Raw genomic sequence first — 17,900 nt, forward strand, 5'->3', positions numbered from 1 at the left:
GCTCCCGCCCCGCAGCCCCCTCCGCGGAGCAGCCGCCCGAGCCCCTCCGAGCTGCTCCGGGTCCCGCCGTGCGCGCTGCAGCCCTTAGGGAGCTTGGGGCATCTCCCGGGGCGCAGGTGCCTGTTAGTGTCCCAGGGAGCCCGAGGGCATCCCCACCCTCCTGGGTCCTGCTCCAACTCCCTGCGAGCCCCTTTCCGCCGGGTACGGTTGGTGCAGCTCCTGCTCCTCCGGGACGGGGCTCTCCTGTCCTGGGGACACTCCCCCCGGCCTCAGCCCGGCTCCTCGCGGGGCCCCTCCCCCTCGGAGGCCTTTTGTTTCTTTATGTCTTTTTCCCCTTCTTCCTACCTTGATAGAAGCGTGAATTCTTCTCACTGTAGCGTTCCAGCTGGTCTCTTTAAATCTCAGGCCGAATTCGTAGATTTTCAGGATGATCTGAAGGTTATCTAGGTAATTTGGTGGGGACAGGTGACTTGGGGACCCTACTCCAGCCATCTTGCCCCTCCCTCTCTAGATACAAAGTTTTTGAAAGAAGTTTGTGATACAAATAGAAATTCAGAATGAGGTTCTGCTTCTTTTTCTCTTTTTTATATGTTACTCTTGAATCCAGAAGTTGAGGGAGTTATAAAAACTCCAGGTTGCAGCGTTAGACTTTAACAAAAAAAGTGGACAAGGGGTGCCTAGATGACTCAGTTCATTAAGGCATCTCTGCCTCTGAATCTTGGCTTAGGTCATGATCTTAGGGTCCTGAAATGAAGCCCTGCCTCTGACTCAGCTGAGAGTGGAGCCTGCTTGAGATTCTCCCTTTCCTTCTGACACACCCCCCTCTGCTTGTATGCGTTTTCTTTCAAATTGATTAATTAATTAATTTATTGATTAATTAAAAAAATAAAAAAGTGACCAGTAAAGAGACCATATAAAAGGGAACTGTTAATTTTTCCAGAGTACATTGACATTTTCGCTATTAATGTTCTAGAATTTTAAGGTTTTTCCTTCTTAGATGGTTAAAGAAAAAATCTCCTTTAGAAAATTTAACTGTGAAACAACTATATAAACATTTTACATTTCCCCCTACTTTTATAGAAAGATCCTAGCAGACTTGTTTTCCCCAGTCTACTCAGCAATAAAGTCTAAAAGGCAGATTTAGCTAAATATGGATGGTTGTGAAATGCCCTACTTATTTTCTATGGACTTAATTGATTGAGTTCATTTTGGAGGATGTCTTTCCTATTGACCAGAAGCATGGCTCATTAGACCAGCTCACAAAGTGACCCTTTTTCTTAAAGAAAGAGTTTCCAATATATTTGTTCATGTTTCATGTCACTAAGAATAGTGCTATTTAAAACTAAATACAATAGTTTTGGATAATATACAGCAGGTATCATTTTAAATATAACACATGGGATTTTGATTTTAGGCACCATTTATAAGGCACTTGTCCTTGCATTATTTTAGACTTAAAGATAGCAGATTGCATGCAGAGATTTTTTTTCACATGCCAATTTACTAGCCATATTTAAACTCAAACATTCCCTATTTTTACTTTTGACTGAAGTAATAATAGCTTACTAGTATTTTTCTTGAATTAAGTTCTGCATGTTAACTTTCCTACAGGACATGCACATATTAGTCTAAGCCTTCATTTTGCTCTGCAGTTAGCACAAACATCCATTTAACACACTATGCTTAATTTCCTGTTGAGTTTTGACTTTTTGTATTCTAAAGAATATTGATTAAACAACACTCAACTTGGTTCAGGTTGAGAAATAATTGAGACTATGTCATGGAAAATACTAAGATAGGGGAATTTTTAAAATGTTAAAAAAATGTGTGTTTGATGCTATTACAGATGACCCTATTTGTTGGTGGATTACTTCCAAAAATAAAGTTAGAACTTTCAGAGAGTAACTGTATGGTTTTCATAGTATCAGAATGCTTGAAAAAGTGAGGATTAAACATGTGGTTGTATGTGTACGTTATGCCCATAGACTAGCATTTTGTAAGGCTTGACATAAAAAGTGGTTAAATTTAAGCTCTGGATCCAGAGTATCTAGGGATAAATCTTGCCTCTAAGATTACCAGTTGTGTAACATTCAGGAGTTTACTCAAGAGAAATGTGCCTCAGTTCTTTCTATCCAAAATGAGAATCATTATAGAACCTGTTCTGTAGGAGTGTATTAGAACAGTGCCTGTCAGATAGAGAAAGTTTACTAAATGATACTTTTAGTTTTATTATCATTGCTTCATCATGTTAGACACACTGTCTCATTTACCCTGGCATTCTATTAAAGTAAAATATGAATCATTACCTCTTGGAATCCTATTTAAGTCACTCAGAATTATTTAGATTTCATTTGTCCAAATGAATCTGAATTTTCCCTTCTGTGATTTAAAGTTGATTATTCTTGAAAGTGTACCTTTTATTATAGTATAAAATAATGCCAATGAGATATAAAAATGGATAGGTCCAATCTGTATTTTTTAATTTGGAAAGAGATAATTACTTTATATCAAAAATGATGAAGCTTGACATTTGTTTATTTTTATTTACATTTATATTTTGCTATTTTTATTTTTATTAATAGTATTTGCCTCTTAAAATGTGGAAAGAAGTCACTATTAAAAAATTATAAGCAATATTGAAGAGTAGTATATGTAATATCCATTTAAAATTTTTCTTACATTTTATATATTTTATAATGAAATATTAGCACTGTTGATGCTAGTAAAATATTTGAAGACTCTGAATCTATGTGTTTTCTGCTAAATGCTAGTTAGAGATTTTGATCAAAAGTGTTGCTATGCAAAAAATAAGATTTTCAGGGCTTCGTATATAAAATATTTTCAATGGCTACTATGCTATCTTTAAGATTCCAATACCCACATGTTGCTGCTACTTATTTTTTTTTACATTTTGATATTTCACTTTTTTGATAACAGAGATTAGCGGACTTCTGAAACTAAAATTTGAAATATTGAGAAATAAATCACTTTATTCCTTATAGGACATTTAACAAACATGGATACACATGTCTTTGTGCCCTGTGCTGTTACCCAAGATCCACAGAGCAGGTGTCACTTATTTCCCACCAAAAGGTTCATAATTAAGACCTATAACTTTGATATGCCTGAGATGTAGGTATTAAATCCTAGGGAATTTTTTTTTTATATCTATCTTGTGGTACAGCTGATTCAGCACCAATTATTTTTTCTGCTATTCCTATTTTTACTTTAAGACCCAAAGAAGTTACGACTTCTTTCTTTTCCTCTGATTAAAGCTCAGACTTTTTCTCTACATTTAGTAACTGTATCTTCAACTTGTTGGATAACAAGCACAGGACCTCAGCACATCTCCTTTAAGACAACAACCCCACCTTTCTCAATCTTCAGCTCCTGAAATGGCCAGAATATCCATCAGTTTAACTACTATGCTATCATACCTTCTGATCTGCTTTCCTGCCTCTTTTTCTTTCCATCTGGCCTCTGTCATAATACCTTGCTTGCAGCTCCCTTTTGACAATGTACATTTTTCAAAATGCTAGAGATATGTCTGCAAGAAGCTGTAAATGGTAGTCTGTCTTGCCCTTAAGCCAGTGTCTCTGTTGTCCTTTTTGGAGTGAGAAACGTTTCATCAGTTTCACACAGGTTTAGTTATAAGCAAACATGAGTTTTCCAATACTACTTCTAATATATATCAGTGTCAAAGTACTTACACAGTACGGGGCATTATTAAGCTGCATACATGAGCTTTCTCTTTACTCCTTTTTATTACATTCCAAAAAAATTTTGGTGAATTCCCCCCCCCCCCAAATTAGGAATTTTTAAAAGTTTTACATAAATAAATAATGAAACAAACATTTGCATATGAAGCCAAATCTTCCAATGATGTTTTATAAATACTACCTTCTGAGACATCCCTGGACATAAGATTTTGTTCTAGACATTCTTCTTGTTTTTGGAGAAGACATAACCCTTTTCTGAGATTCTAAAGTGGGCAGTATTTGGCCATTATCTCTGTTATATTTTCCTACATACAAGATGACAAAAGAAATAAATGTCCAATTACTCACGTGATCTAAATAAAGGACTACTATTAGGAAAACTAGGTTGATTCTTTAGAAACTTTACTTACAGAGGTTGTTGGAGATGGCAAGTAATGGGATTTAAGTTTCATGAGACTATAAGAAAGGATACCAGTGTAGTTGATAAAAACCTTGAGTTGCTGTATCTAGTTTTCCATTGACAGAATGATTCTCTCTAATATTGTGAAAGTTGTTTAACCACTGTGAAATGAAGCACTATGACTAAATCAATTCAGAAGCTTTTTTCAGCACAAAATTGTGTATTCATGATAGCATAAATAGCAGAGGACTACCCTAATTATAGCATTTAGTCAAAAATGGTCTGCCCTTTGGCAGGATAAATGTTGACTATTCATATGGTTTCTCTACTTATACACGTTTTAGGAATGTCTTCAATTAAAATTTTCTGTGTTGGTATTTAGGCATCTTTACTAATTATATTATTTAAAAATAATGATCGTGTACTCTTCAGAACATTTCGTATTTTCAATTTAATCTCCTGCTTCAAAATATGGAATTTCAGATCAAATACTTCCTAGCTTTAGAAGTAATTCATCAGATACAGGGGAAGCATTGAACTATGGGGAAGATGGAGTTGTAATTTTTTGCTTTTGATTCCTTCTTTTAGCCTCACAAGTAAGACTCTGAAGACCATGGTCTTGTTAATACCATAGAGTATGAGTCAGTTTCTGCATCATTGGTGATGGTGAGGAGTGATATATTTGACAAAAGTTAGGAAGCTTTAGAATCATTTGACAGCAATAACCCTTGAAAATAGAAGTGATTTTTCACTCATTTTTCTGGAAACAAAGGAGCAACATCTTTGCTCAAGAATTTCCATCTAAGTAGAAGACCCTTACCCTATTTGTAACTGTCAGTATTTTACTCATTCTATGAATCTCAATATAAATGATACTCTATCTCCCAAAACTTTTAGCTAAGTGGAATTAAAATCTTTCTCATAGGCTGCAGAAACAAACAAACCAATAACAACCCACAAATAAAGCCCTGAGATTTAAGACCATTAATTGTAATCCTACTAGAGTCCATCCTGTAATATATTTTTTATTTATTCTTATCTAAATTCTTGTTTTATTTCCACAAGTTGTCAGTAGCTGAGGACTGAAAGCTGGAATCATATCTCGTTGAATTCCATACATTCAGAATGCCTAGAGAAGCTCAATGAGCATGTAGACACTTATTCAGTACTGGTAGAATTGGATTCAAATGATTAAGGAGATGGAAGCACTGAGGTACGTACATTTTAATTCAACATTTGTTTCCCCCGCCCCCACCTAGTTTGGTAACTTTCACAAATGGAGGTTCAAATTTGCTGGAAGATAATTTTGCTTCCTTGCCCCCCACAAAAATGTTTCTATTTTTATTTGTTTTGGTTCATCTTCAACCTATAGAGCTTAGAATAAGAAAAGCTACTTGCTGTGCCAAATATCTCAATTAATGGTTGAATGAGAAAAAGAACCTGTACTGATTTTACTAACAAAAAAAAAAAAAAATCACTGTTCTGCTTGTTCCAAGAATTTAAAATTAAATGGTGAAGATCTGTTAGAGGAGGGTTTCAGTTGTTTCAGTGATTATTATGTTAAAGTTATCAAAATAAGCTATGGCAACTATTACCAAAGTTTGTGTTATGGATTGCACTACATTAAGAAAATACATATACAGGAAAAAACAATTTCCAATGCAGAAAAAATACAAAAACTACTTGGAATTTCAGAGTAAAATGAAATGGCTGTGGGTTATGTTGTAAGAGAATGAGAAGGTATTGATGCTTAGCCTTATAATAAGTAAGTATTATATTATTAGCTTGGAAGAGTGTAAGTTGTTATATCCATTTTAGGCAAAGATAAATTGCACTTGAAGATGTTCAGTAATCTATTATTAAAAGTAATTTGAACATACACAGATTTAAAACCACCACATTACAACTACCTCTATGAGAAAAACATAAGTCAAACATGGAAGGGAATTTGAAAAAAGAGAGTCATGTAAGCTGGATTGATTGAGAATGAAAAGATAACATCCATGAATAAGTATATACCTTAGATAAAGACACATTGGTATTACTGAAGCCAGATGATATTTAGCAGTCTGTGGGTGAGTGGACACCCAACTCAATCTATCTCCATAGAGACACAGACATGTTGCGCTGATTAACTGAGCAGAATGTCATATTTCTATGATTTAGATCCTCTAAAAGTATACTCTCAAGTTCAGGGATTTATGCAGCATTTAATTCTAAATGGCCCATTCAGAAGTAAAAACAAAACTAAAACAAAACAAAAAACAAATGAGTATACATTTAGCTGAGAAATTTAACCATGGTAACTATGAAAAATCACCAAGAAGCAATAGATCCTAAATTGTACAGTATTTTTACTAACATTCACTATCAGGAGAGACTGTAGAGCTATACCGATAAAATTAAATTGATCTAGGAATACAAGGCTGGGTGAAATATGTAGATATAAAGATTTAGGGTTGAATACAAATATCAGCCTTATTGATTGAGGGTTAAAATTTTCATAGAAAGGAAATTTCACAATTGTAAAAAACAAACAAACAAACAAACAAACAACAACAAAAAAAACTTTTGATATCCAAGAGGCTGTATACAGTTGCTGTATGGGAAAGATGGTTCCACAGTCTTTCTCCTTCAATAAAGCTCACAAATCAAAAACCAGATACAACTCCAAAGCCATTTTTTAAACACTGTATTCCTTTAACTCTTAATTAGGCACAAAACCAGTGGTTGTAACTTTGGGATTAATTTGTAAATGATGTAATAATCATCCTTTGGTAACATTGAGGCAAGTATTTGTAGAATATTATGTGCTAAAGCTTTAGTATACTCTTATGCATTTATTCTACTGAAATCCTATTTTTAAAATTGGAATATAATATCTAATGTCAGAAATTAGATTTTCAAGTATTAGATCGTTTACTGAGCCACATGATGAAAAATGCCACTGAACTGTATTTTTGGATTACTTCAGATTTTCAAATTTTTTTAAATATAACTCTTAAATACACAATGATACTATTTTATGTCCACAAATAGAAATAACATCCACATCTATTTCAAAGAACAGAAACACACTGCTGTGTTTATTTGTTCAGCATAACATGATCATGTTTCAAGCAGAAATTTTATTTAGAACTCTTTTGACATGTTTGCTTTCCACCTTATTGTAGAGCTTCCCTTTTACATATCCATTATTTAAAACATGCTTGACTTACCTGAAAAAAATGTAGTAATATCTTGAGGTTTTGTTTTGTTTTGTTTTGTTTTGTTTTCATCAAAATGGAATGACTGGACTTAATGCCCTACCTAAACTTGTATCATTACTCATAGCTGAGGAAATAAATTATACTATTCTACTCGTCTCTGCATGAATGCTAGCATTTTATTTCAGAAACCTGTCTCTAAGTTTTTATCTCTAAATAGAACTTCTAACGCCCTTCAAACCAAATGATCCTGACCACTTGCTATTTTGTATTTGTTTGCTTGTTTTACCTAAATGTCTGGCATGTAGTAGGTACAAAATGCATCTTACCTTCACTTTTATTTATTTACTTACTTACTTACTTACTTACTTACTTACTTACTTACTTACTATTTTAGAGAGGGAAAGGGGAGTGGAGAGGCAGAGGCGGACTGAGAAAGAGAATTTTAAGCAGGCTCCACAGCCAGCATGGAGCTCTAAGTAAGGCTGGATCTTCTAACTCTGAGATCATGACCTGAGACAAAATCAAGAATTGGATGCTTAACCTACTGATCCACCCAGGCACCTCTTCCTCTTTGTTTCTTTATATATGTCCCAGCATGTAACTTTTTCTTTAAAGATTTTATTTATTGGAGAAAGAGGGAGAGAGCATGAGCTGGGGTAGGAGCAGAGGGAGAAGGAGAAGCAGACTCTGCACTGAGCAGGGAGCCTGATGCAGTGCTTGATTCCAGGACCCCGGGATCATGACTGGAGCCACAGGCAGATGCTTAACGGAATGAGTCACCAGGTACCCACCTTAAGCAAGATCATCCCATTCCCAAGAATGCCAGTTTTTAAGATGGAAGCTTTTTAAATTTCTGGAGGCACATGACATTTTGAGAAAATTTTCAGTGATAATTTTGATGTTCTTTAGACTTAAAACTTTTCATTGTTTTGATCATTTTCTATCCAGTAACTTAAGTAAGTGTTTGTGGTTCTTTTTTGAAGGATTCTTGGTAGGAAAGAAAGGGAGAATTGAGGATCAAGGAGTAGAGTTTAAAGTTGGGTTGGGAGTCAAAACCAGAGAATGACCCTGCCAAAAAGGAGAATATCCCTGATGAACACTGATGCAAAACTTCTCATCAAAACACTAGCCAATTAACAGTACATTAAAAGGATTATTTACCATGACCAAGTGGGATTTATTCCTGGGCTGCAAGGGTGGTTCACATTCTGCAAACCAATCAATGTGATACACTACATTAATAAAACTAAGGACAAAAACCATATGGTCCTCTCAAAAATGCAGAAAAAGCATTTGACAAAGTATAGCATTCTTTCTTGATTAAAACTCTTCACAGTGTAGAGAAAGAGGGAGCATACTTCAATATCATAAAACCCATATATGAAAAGTCCACAGTGAATATCATTCTCAATGGGGAAAAACTTCAGAGCTTTTCCTCTAAGATCAGAAACATGGCAAGGATGGCCACTCTCACCACTGTTGACCAACATAGTACTAGAAGTCCTAGTATCAGCAATCAGACAACAAAAAGAAATAAAAGGCATCTGAATGGGCAAAGAAGTCAAACTGTTACTCTTCGCAGACATGATAGTCTATGTAGAAAGCCCAAGACTCCACCCCAAAATCCCTGGAACACATACAGGAATTCAGCAAAGTGGCAGGATATAAAATCAATGCACAGAAGTTGGTTACATTTCTATACCCTAGCAATGAGATAGAAAAAAGAGAAATTAGGGAATTGATCCCATTTACAATTGCACCAAAACCCACGAGATATCTAGGAATAAATCTAACCAAAGGGGCAAAGTATCTGTACTCAGAAAACTATAGAACACTCATGAAAGAAATTGAGGAAGACACGAAGAAATGGGAGAACATTCCATGCTCATGGATTGAAGAACAAATATTTTTTAAATGTCTGCTACCTAGAGGAATCTATGTATTCAACGCAATCCCTATCAAAATACCATCAACATTTTTCACTGGAATATACAATCCTAAATTTGTATGGAACCAGGACAGACCCTGAATAATCAAAGGAATGCTGAAAAAGAAAACCAAAAATGGTGACATCACAATTCCGACTTCAAGCTATATTACAAAGCTATAATCATCAAGATAGTATGGTACTGGCAGAAAACAGACACATCGATTAATAGAACCCACAAATGGATCCTCAACTCTATGGTCAACTAATCTTTAACAAAACAGGAAATAATATTCAATGGATAAAAGATGGTCTCTTCAACAAATGGTGCTGGGAAAATTGGACAGCCACATGCAGAAGAATGAAACTGGACCATTTTCTTACATCATACACAAAAACAGATTCAAAATGGATGAAAGACCTAAATGTGATACAGGAATCCATCAAAATCCTAGAGAAGAACACAGGCAACAAGCTCTTTGACCTTGGCTGCAGAAACTTCTTGCTAGACATGTCTCCAAACGCAAGGAAAACAAAGGTAACAATGAACTATCAGGCTTTCATCAAGATAGAAAGCTTTTGCACAGCAAAGGAAACATTCGACAAATCAAAAGACAACCTACAGAATGGAAGAGGATATTTGCAAATGTCTTATCAGAGAAATGGCTAGTATCCAAGATCTATAAAGAACTTATCAATCTTAGCACCCAAATAAATAACCCCATCAAGAAATGAGCAGAAGACATGAACAGACATTTCTTCAAAGAGGACATACAAATGACCAACAGACACATGAAAAGCTGCTCAACATCACTCAGCATCAGGGAAATACAAATCAAAACCACAATGAGATACTACCTTACACTAGTCAGAATGAATAAAATTAACAAGTCAAGAAATGACAGATATTGGCAAGGATGTGGAGAAAAGGGAATGCACTGTTGGTATGAATGCAAGCTGGTCTAGCCAATCTGGAAAATTGTATGGAGGTTCCTCACAAAGTTGAAAATAGAGCTACACTTTTTTGTTTGTTTGCTTGTTTTGTTTTGTTTTGTTCTTTTTGTTGTTGTTGTTGTTTTAGAGCTACAGTTTGACCCAGCAATTATCCTACTAGGTATTTATCCTAAAGTTACAGTCATCTGAAAGCGCATCTTCATCCCAGTGTTTATCACAGCAATGTCCACAATGACCAAATTATGGAAAAATTAAAATCTTACCATTTGCAATGATGGGGATGGAACTAGAGGGTATTATGCTAAGCAAAATAAGTCAATCAGAGAAAGAAAATTACCATGTGATTCACTCACATGTGGAATTTAAAAAACAAAACAGAGGAGCATAGGGGAAGGGAGGGAAAACTAATAAATGATGACGTTAGAGGGGGAGACAAAACCACAAGAAACTCTTAATCATAGGAAACAAACTGAGTTGCTGCAGGGGATGGGGGTAGGAGGATGGGATAACTGGGTGATGGACGTTACGGAGGGCATGTGATGTAATGAGCACTGGATGTTATATAAGATTGATGAATCATTGAACTCTACCTTTGAAACTAATAATACACTATATGTTAATTAATTTGATTTACATTTTAAAAATAAATTAAAATTGGTTTGGGGGTGAGATATGAGAGTTCCAGCATTGGGGAAAGATTGCATTTATAGTAGGATCTAGATTTGAGAGAAGGGCCTGGGGACATTTGATTCTGTTGAAAACTTGCTTGAATTAGAAGGGATATAGTATCTCCCGTGTTTCATCAGCTAGAATGTCTGTTAGTACTGAAAATAATGTTGGTCATGGCTTCAATTACATTTCTTCTTACTTAAATGTATTGTCTAATCATGTTTGAATAAACATGATTTTAGGGATCTTCAGAGGTGTATTATGGATACATTGTTTTATTGTTATTAACAATAGGTTTATTCTGATATCAGCATACCTTTTCACTATTTTTCCCTTAGTTGATGATGGTTCTAGTCATGAGGAGAATGATTATGAGGTTTATCAGCAAAACCATTATTGATCACCTGTTATGTACCAGACGCAGTAATATGTACTAATAACATTTATGGTAATACCCCTATGCAGCAGCAGGGTAAGACGTAAAATAAATAGATAAATAAAATATATTGAAATGCTTGCTATGCTAAGGGGTTCTCTTTGGTTTGCTGCATTTTATGATCTATGCATCAGGGAGGACTTTCTTAAGAGGAGAGATATCTGAGCGGGGTTCTAAAAGAGGAAAAAATGATATTTAGGAGAATGTAGAAGGGCAAGAGTGTCATAGGCAAAGAGACTGTCTTGGGCAAAGAAAGGGGAGAAAGATCATCATGTGTTTATGAAACTGCAAGTGATTCAATTACCTAGAATTCAGTTTCAACAGGGCATGGAAAAAAGATGATATTGAAGGAGAAAGATCTCCTTTCCTCCCTTTCTTTCTTTCTCCCTTCTTCCTTCTTTTCAATATCATTCTGTGTATTAACAAATATTCCTACCAAATACTAGTTTGAAGTCAAAGAATCAGCTTTCATCCTTATCTTTATAGGATCATAGGATCCCCTAAGATCCTTATTAATGATGCTTATTAATGCAATTGCTTTTCATTTTTGTTCCCTACGTTCTTGCTCTTTCACCTAAATGTGATTTATATACAGAAAAGTAATTGAAAACTGTCCAGTCTTTGTCAACTTAAAAAAGAGTTTGTTCTGTATTTTATGAGATATTTGCAGCTGATCAAGTTTCTTCTATTAGTAAGTTCTCAAACCACTTTCCTGTAGATGGGATTTAGCTCTGTTCTATAACAATGCACGCTGAATTTCTCATTTGCCCTTAAGCTCCTTGGCCCAGTGACACTCCACTTTAAGTTTAATCAGACAGAAAAATCACAAAAGCCCCAGTCTCAAGTGACCACTTTAACCTTTTTTTTTTTTTTTCCCTGAAATCATGAAGAGAAGAAATTTCCCTATTTTGTGCAGTCAGTATGTGATTCTCCTCATACCTGTGTACTGTGTTTGTTTCAAATCCAGGGTGACCCAGGTTAATGCCATCTTTGTCAGTGGGAAAACCAGCACTATGCTTTGCAGCCACTATAAGCAATCATTTCTAGTAGCTATCTCCCTGAGGGTATAATTTTCATCAGAGGTTTTTTGAAGAGAGGCAAAAAAAGGTACGGGAAAGACTCAACTGCTTACTAGGGCTTGACTAAATAAGGAATTGGATTTGGCTCATTTCTTAAAGCCATGGTTCTTGAACAGCAAGTGTTCTTAAGACAAGAAGTCAAACTTGTTCTCTGACTGGGCTCTGGAAACCACGTGTGTCCTGTGCCTCTTATCCCACAGATTTGTGGCCAGGCTTTCTCATTAATGATATGATACCCATATAGATATATTGACTTTTTTTAATGGTTATAGGAAATCCAGGGACCTTGGGACTTATTATTATTATTAAATTTCAGCTTTATGGAAATATAATTGATTCCTTAAATTTTAAGACATTTGAAGTGTAAATCAGTGGCACCTGGGTGGCTCATCATTTAAGTATCTGCCTCCAGCTTGGGTCCTGATCCCAGGGTCCTGGCTTGGAGCCCCATGTCAGGCTCCCTGCTCAATGGGAAGTCTGCTTCTCCCTCTCCCTCTACCCCTCTTCCTGCTTGTGCTCTCTCTCTCTCTCTCAAATAAATACATATTAAAATATATGTTATACATATATATATTTTATATATTTTTATCTCAAAAATATTTAAAAAAATAAAATATAAATCATAGTGATTTCATGTATATACACATTGTGAAAGGACTTCCACAATCCAGTTAATTAACACATGCATCAACTCACATATTTATCTTTTTTTTCTGTCTTTTCCTTTTTTTTTTTTCGGTGAGAATATTTAAGTTCTACTTTCAGAAAATTTCAATTACAGAATATAGTGTTGTCAACTCTAGTCACCATGTTTTATATTAGATCCTAAGATCTGTTCATTATATACCTAAAAGTTTGTACCCGTCTACCACATTACCCCTGCCGCCCGCCACTCTGTCCATCAGCAACCACTTTTGTACTCTTGAGTTTGACATTTTTTGTTTTTTATTATACATCCAAGTGATACCACACAGTATTTGTTTTATTTCATCTGGCTTAATCCATTTATCTTAATGCCCTTAGGGTCCATCCATGTTGTCATAAATGACAGAATTTCTTTCTCATGGTTGAATAATATTACAATATATACACCTTCTGTACACATTGATGGATGTAGGTTATTTCCATATTTTGGCTATTGTGAATAATGTTGCAATGAACATGTGGGTCCAAATAACTCTCCAATATTAGTTTGAATTTCCTTTGGGTATATACCCAGAAGTGAGATTGCTAGATCAAATGGTAGTTCTACTTTTTTATTGTTTGAGGAAACTCCAAATTGTTTTCCATTTCTCCATTGTTTCCATTATATTTCCACCAACAGTGCACAAGGGTTCCCTTTCTCCACATCCTTGCCAGCATTTATCTCTTACTTTAAAACAAAGCAAAACAAAAACAAACAAACAAAAACCTCATTCTAACAGTTGTGAAGTGAGAGCTCATTGTGGTTTTGGCTTGCCTTTCCCTGGGCATTCCCTAGGGATGTTGAGCACCTTTTCATGTACCTTTTGGCCATTTGCATGTCGGTTTTGGAAAAATATCTATGTAGTTCTTCTATCCATTTTAAAATTGGATTGTTTGGTTATCTTCTATTGGATTGTATGAATTCTTTATATAGTTTGGGTATATCGGATATATAATATGGAAATATTTTTTCCCATTCAGTATGTTGCCTTTCATTTTGTTGATGATTTCCCTTGCTCTACAGAAGCTTTTTAGTTACATGTAGTCCTACTTGTTGCTTTTGCTTTGTTGCCTTTGTTTTTGCTGTCATTACAAGGAAAAAAAATACCAAATCAAAATAAAAGCTAAACAGATAATTGCAATGCAATAAACATTAAAACTAAAATTCAGGTTTACCCACTTAAAAAAAAACAGTTAAAAAGAGATGATTGTTTATCATCACAACAGATGTAAAAAATGCTTTATAAATGTATGATTGATGAAATAGAAGATGTAAAATGAAATCAACATAAACTGGGGTATCAAGGAGATATGATTAAATTATGATTGTTACTAACAAAATTAAAATCTAATCCATATAACTATAATCTTATGAAAGAATATTTTTTAAACAGAAGTGAATGAACTCAAGAAATTTTTAACACCTTCCATAGGAAGAGGGTACCTCAGATAACTAATTGGAATGAGTCATCCATTTAGGAGGTTTATATCTATCATAAAGATGTTTGCTTTGAACTATCACATTTTAAGTCCATAGAGATTAATATTCCTCTGGTTTAGAGCATATCAAGCCATGTTTGAATTGCATTAAATTACCCCATAGAATTTCTGTATGTGGAAACAATTATAACCAGCCCCACCAGCAACCATTAACTCTCATGATGAATTAGTATTTGAAATTCACTTGTATGTTATTCATCTGTATAAATGGAAGTCAGTCTGGAAATGTCATGACACAGAAGAAAATTAAGTGTATCCACTTAAAATGTTAAAGACAAGATCCAAGTGTGTCTTCAACACAAAGTAATATCAATCTATTGGCTCTCTTTAGAGGAAACAGTTTCCTGAGATTGTGTTTCCTAGTTTGACAGCATGGCTCTTCAAATGCAAAAACAAAACAAAACAAACAAACAAACAAACAAAAAAACCCAAAACAAATAATGATCAGCAGAGGTGGGAGAAAGAGAAAGCAGAAAGAGAGAATTTAGAAAATGACTTATTGAACCAACTAGGTTGGGTCCAGATTTAAATTTGTGAACAATGTCTCTATTTTGTCACAAGGAAAGCAAATAGAACTTAAATAATTTATTTTGCAAGCTATTATTCAAGAAGTCAGCCAGTCTGGTTATTTGGGTGAACGTGAATTCCTCCTGTCTTCTGATCTTAAGCAGATTGTGCACATGGGTTGAATAGTGTGTATGTGGTTGTGTGTGTATGTTTGCCTGTGTGTGTAAGTAAATTTTTATGGACAAACCTCTTGTACAATGAAATATAAATGAGTAAACTTAGGAGATGTTCCCTGTTTGGGTTCCAAACAAAACAAAAAAACAAACCCATGTACATTTCCTTGTTCAAAAAGAGTTAAGTTTGTTTTTATAAAAATACATATATATTTTAATTGAACATTACAATTAAAAAAGTTATCACTGATTCCAGATATTGTGTGTTCATGTGAAGGAATACAGAATTATCCAAGGGCTCATTTCTACTATAACTCTTGCCCAGAGAGCTCTCCTAACACCCATAAATACATTTTCTAAATAGTGAGCAATAATCTTAAATCGATTATTTGTTCCTCTGGGCCATCTGGTAACTTTCTTCCTCAACCATCTATAGACATAGTCAGACAAAATATCATCTCTGGAGATGGAAGTGGGAATTCATTAGAAGAAATACAAGGAAGGTATTGGCTCTTCATATTGCCCAGTGTTATGGGACTAGGGTCAAAGTTCAAGTTAATATCAGTTTGGTTTAATGGTCTTTAGAGAGTGATAAGAGGGATGCTTCAGAGAGGCATATATTCCTGAACACACTGTTATACCTCAGTTATTCTTTTGTCAGGTCCATAAAAGATTCTGTGTTTATGATTCTCTGTGTGTACAAACATCCTCTCATATATTCTGAAGGGGCTGAATGTCCAAATTCTGTCTCTTATTCCTCATTACAGATTGCCTTTCTTACAATGAAATTGGCTTCTCTCCAGAGTACAGATGTTGTATGTGGCCACTGTGCCTCTGTCTGCTTTACACTACAGTGCTGGACAATCCAATAAGTAGTGTGCTCATGAGCCATTGTTAGCACAATGACAATAGTGCTGGGGGCAGACGTTGTGGTATATCCATTTACCATGCTTATAACTTCTTTTTTTTTAGTTGTTATACTACATCATTAAATGAAAAAAAAAAGACTTTATACATAAACAGAAGAAATTACATATTGTTAGGTTATTTTTGACAAGCCACAGATTGTATGAATAGCTTCTGAAATGCAGCACAATGTAATAATGAAAACAAATACCTCAAGAATTGGTCAAAAACTATTTTGATTTCATGGACCTATTTCGATGTACTTAATTCCTTCACTATCTTTTATTTACTTTCTTTTCTATTTTCATTAGTGAAGTTACCCAGAGTGTGAGAGGGAATCTGGAGTCTGCCTTTCCCTATTCCTTTTCTATATAATACCTACCCTGTGCAATAAGTTTCTGATTCCAGGAGACTGCCTGGGCACTGCAAATAATCTAAGAATTTATCATAACATACCAAGCATGAGATAATAAAAGCTAGAGTACAGCTTCATAATGCATTAATGGACTCTGCATATAACTGTGATGCCTTTTCTAGAATTCTCCTCCAAAGCAAGGAGGGAGGAGGATCTCTCATCCTTGTATCTTCTTTCCTCACAGAAGTTAAGAGCCAGTTTTCTTGTTGTTGTTGTTGTTGAAGACTTGAGACTTGAGCCCAGCTGGTCATAAGAGTTGTGTTATGAGTCTGAAGTTAAGAATAGTTGGAGACTTTGCTTACTCATTTAGTCACACCTATTTAACCAAAGAGACTTGCAATTATATTTTATGTGCTAGCCAAAATAATAAATAATATCTTGATATTTGGGTTTGTCATTGTTTGGTCATTTCTGTTTGTGGACAGTACCCCCTTCAATTTAAGATGCCAAAAATACAAAGGTCAAAGTAGAAAAAATATGAAAAATTAAAACTATGAAGCATATATGGGAAGGAAAAAAGAATAGTGTTAGGAATCATACGGAGATTGGAGAAATCACCACTGCAACGTATTAAAAGTTATAAAGATATTATGAGATTGTAAATGGCTTTTCTCCAGTGAAACAGACAATAAATACATGTTGATTGTCTACAAAGTATGTGGAAATAGAGTGGCATGATTCATCTTTTGTGAACTCTTTCTCTTAACTGATTTTATATTCATATATTGTGAACCAGCTGGAACAGATTAACTAGCATTCTGGCAAAATTGAAGCCACTTAAAAAAATTTTCAATTCTTTTCTGCATTTAATTTCTAAGCATACCTTGCTTCCATCCACACCTCACTGCCTTCCAGGAGGTCTTTACACAAAATGTGTTCTCTAAACCAGTAGCATTAGGGTCACCTGAGAACAAGTTGGAAGTGTTGCAACTTGGCCCCACCACATGTTAACCTCTCCCCAGGTAACAAGGGTTGCAATAGATAACAGTACAATACTGCTTCTTAGTTTTTGCTATTTGCAGTTGCTACTTGGCTGGCAATAGTATAGTATCTCTTGCTGCAAATGAAGACCAATTAAGAAAAGGTAGAGATGAAAGTAGGGAGTTTTTTTTTTCCTTGCTAATTTTCCCATGCTTTTAGTTCTTTCTGATGACTCATAAGCTAAAGATGATGATGACGAAGAAGGAGGAGGAGGAGAAGGAGGAGGAGTAAGTGATGGTGGTGGTGGTACTTGGGGGAGAGTGTCTCTAGAAGCAAGAATGGACTGACTACATTCTAAGCCTGATTGGTCCATGTTTATCATTAGATATTGAAGGAAAAAC

Source organism: Vulpes vulpes, chromosome 16 (genome assembly GCF_048418805.1).
Source record: "Vulpes vulpes isolate BD-2025 chromosome 16, VulVul3, whole genome shotgun sequence".
Lineage (NCBI taxonomy): Eukaryota > Metazoa > Chordata > Mammalia > Carnivora > Canidae > Vulpes > Vulpes vulpes.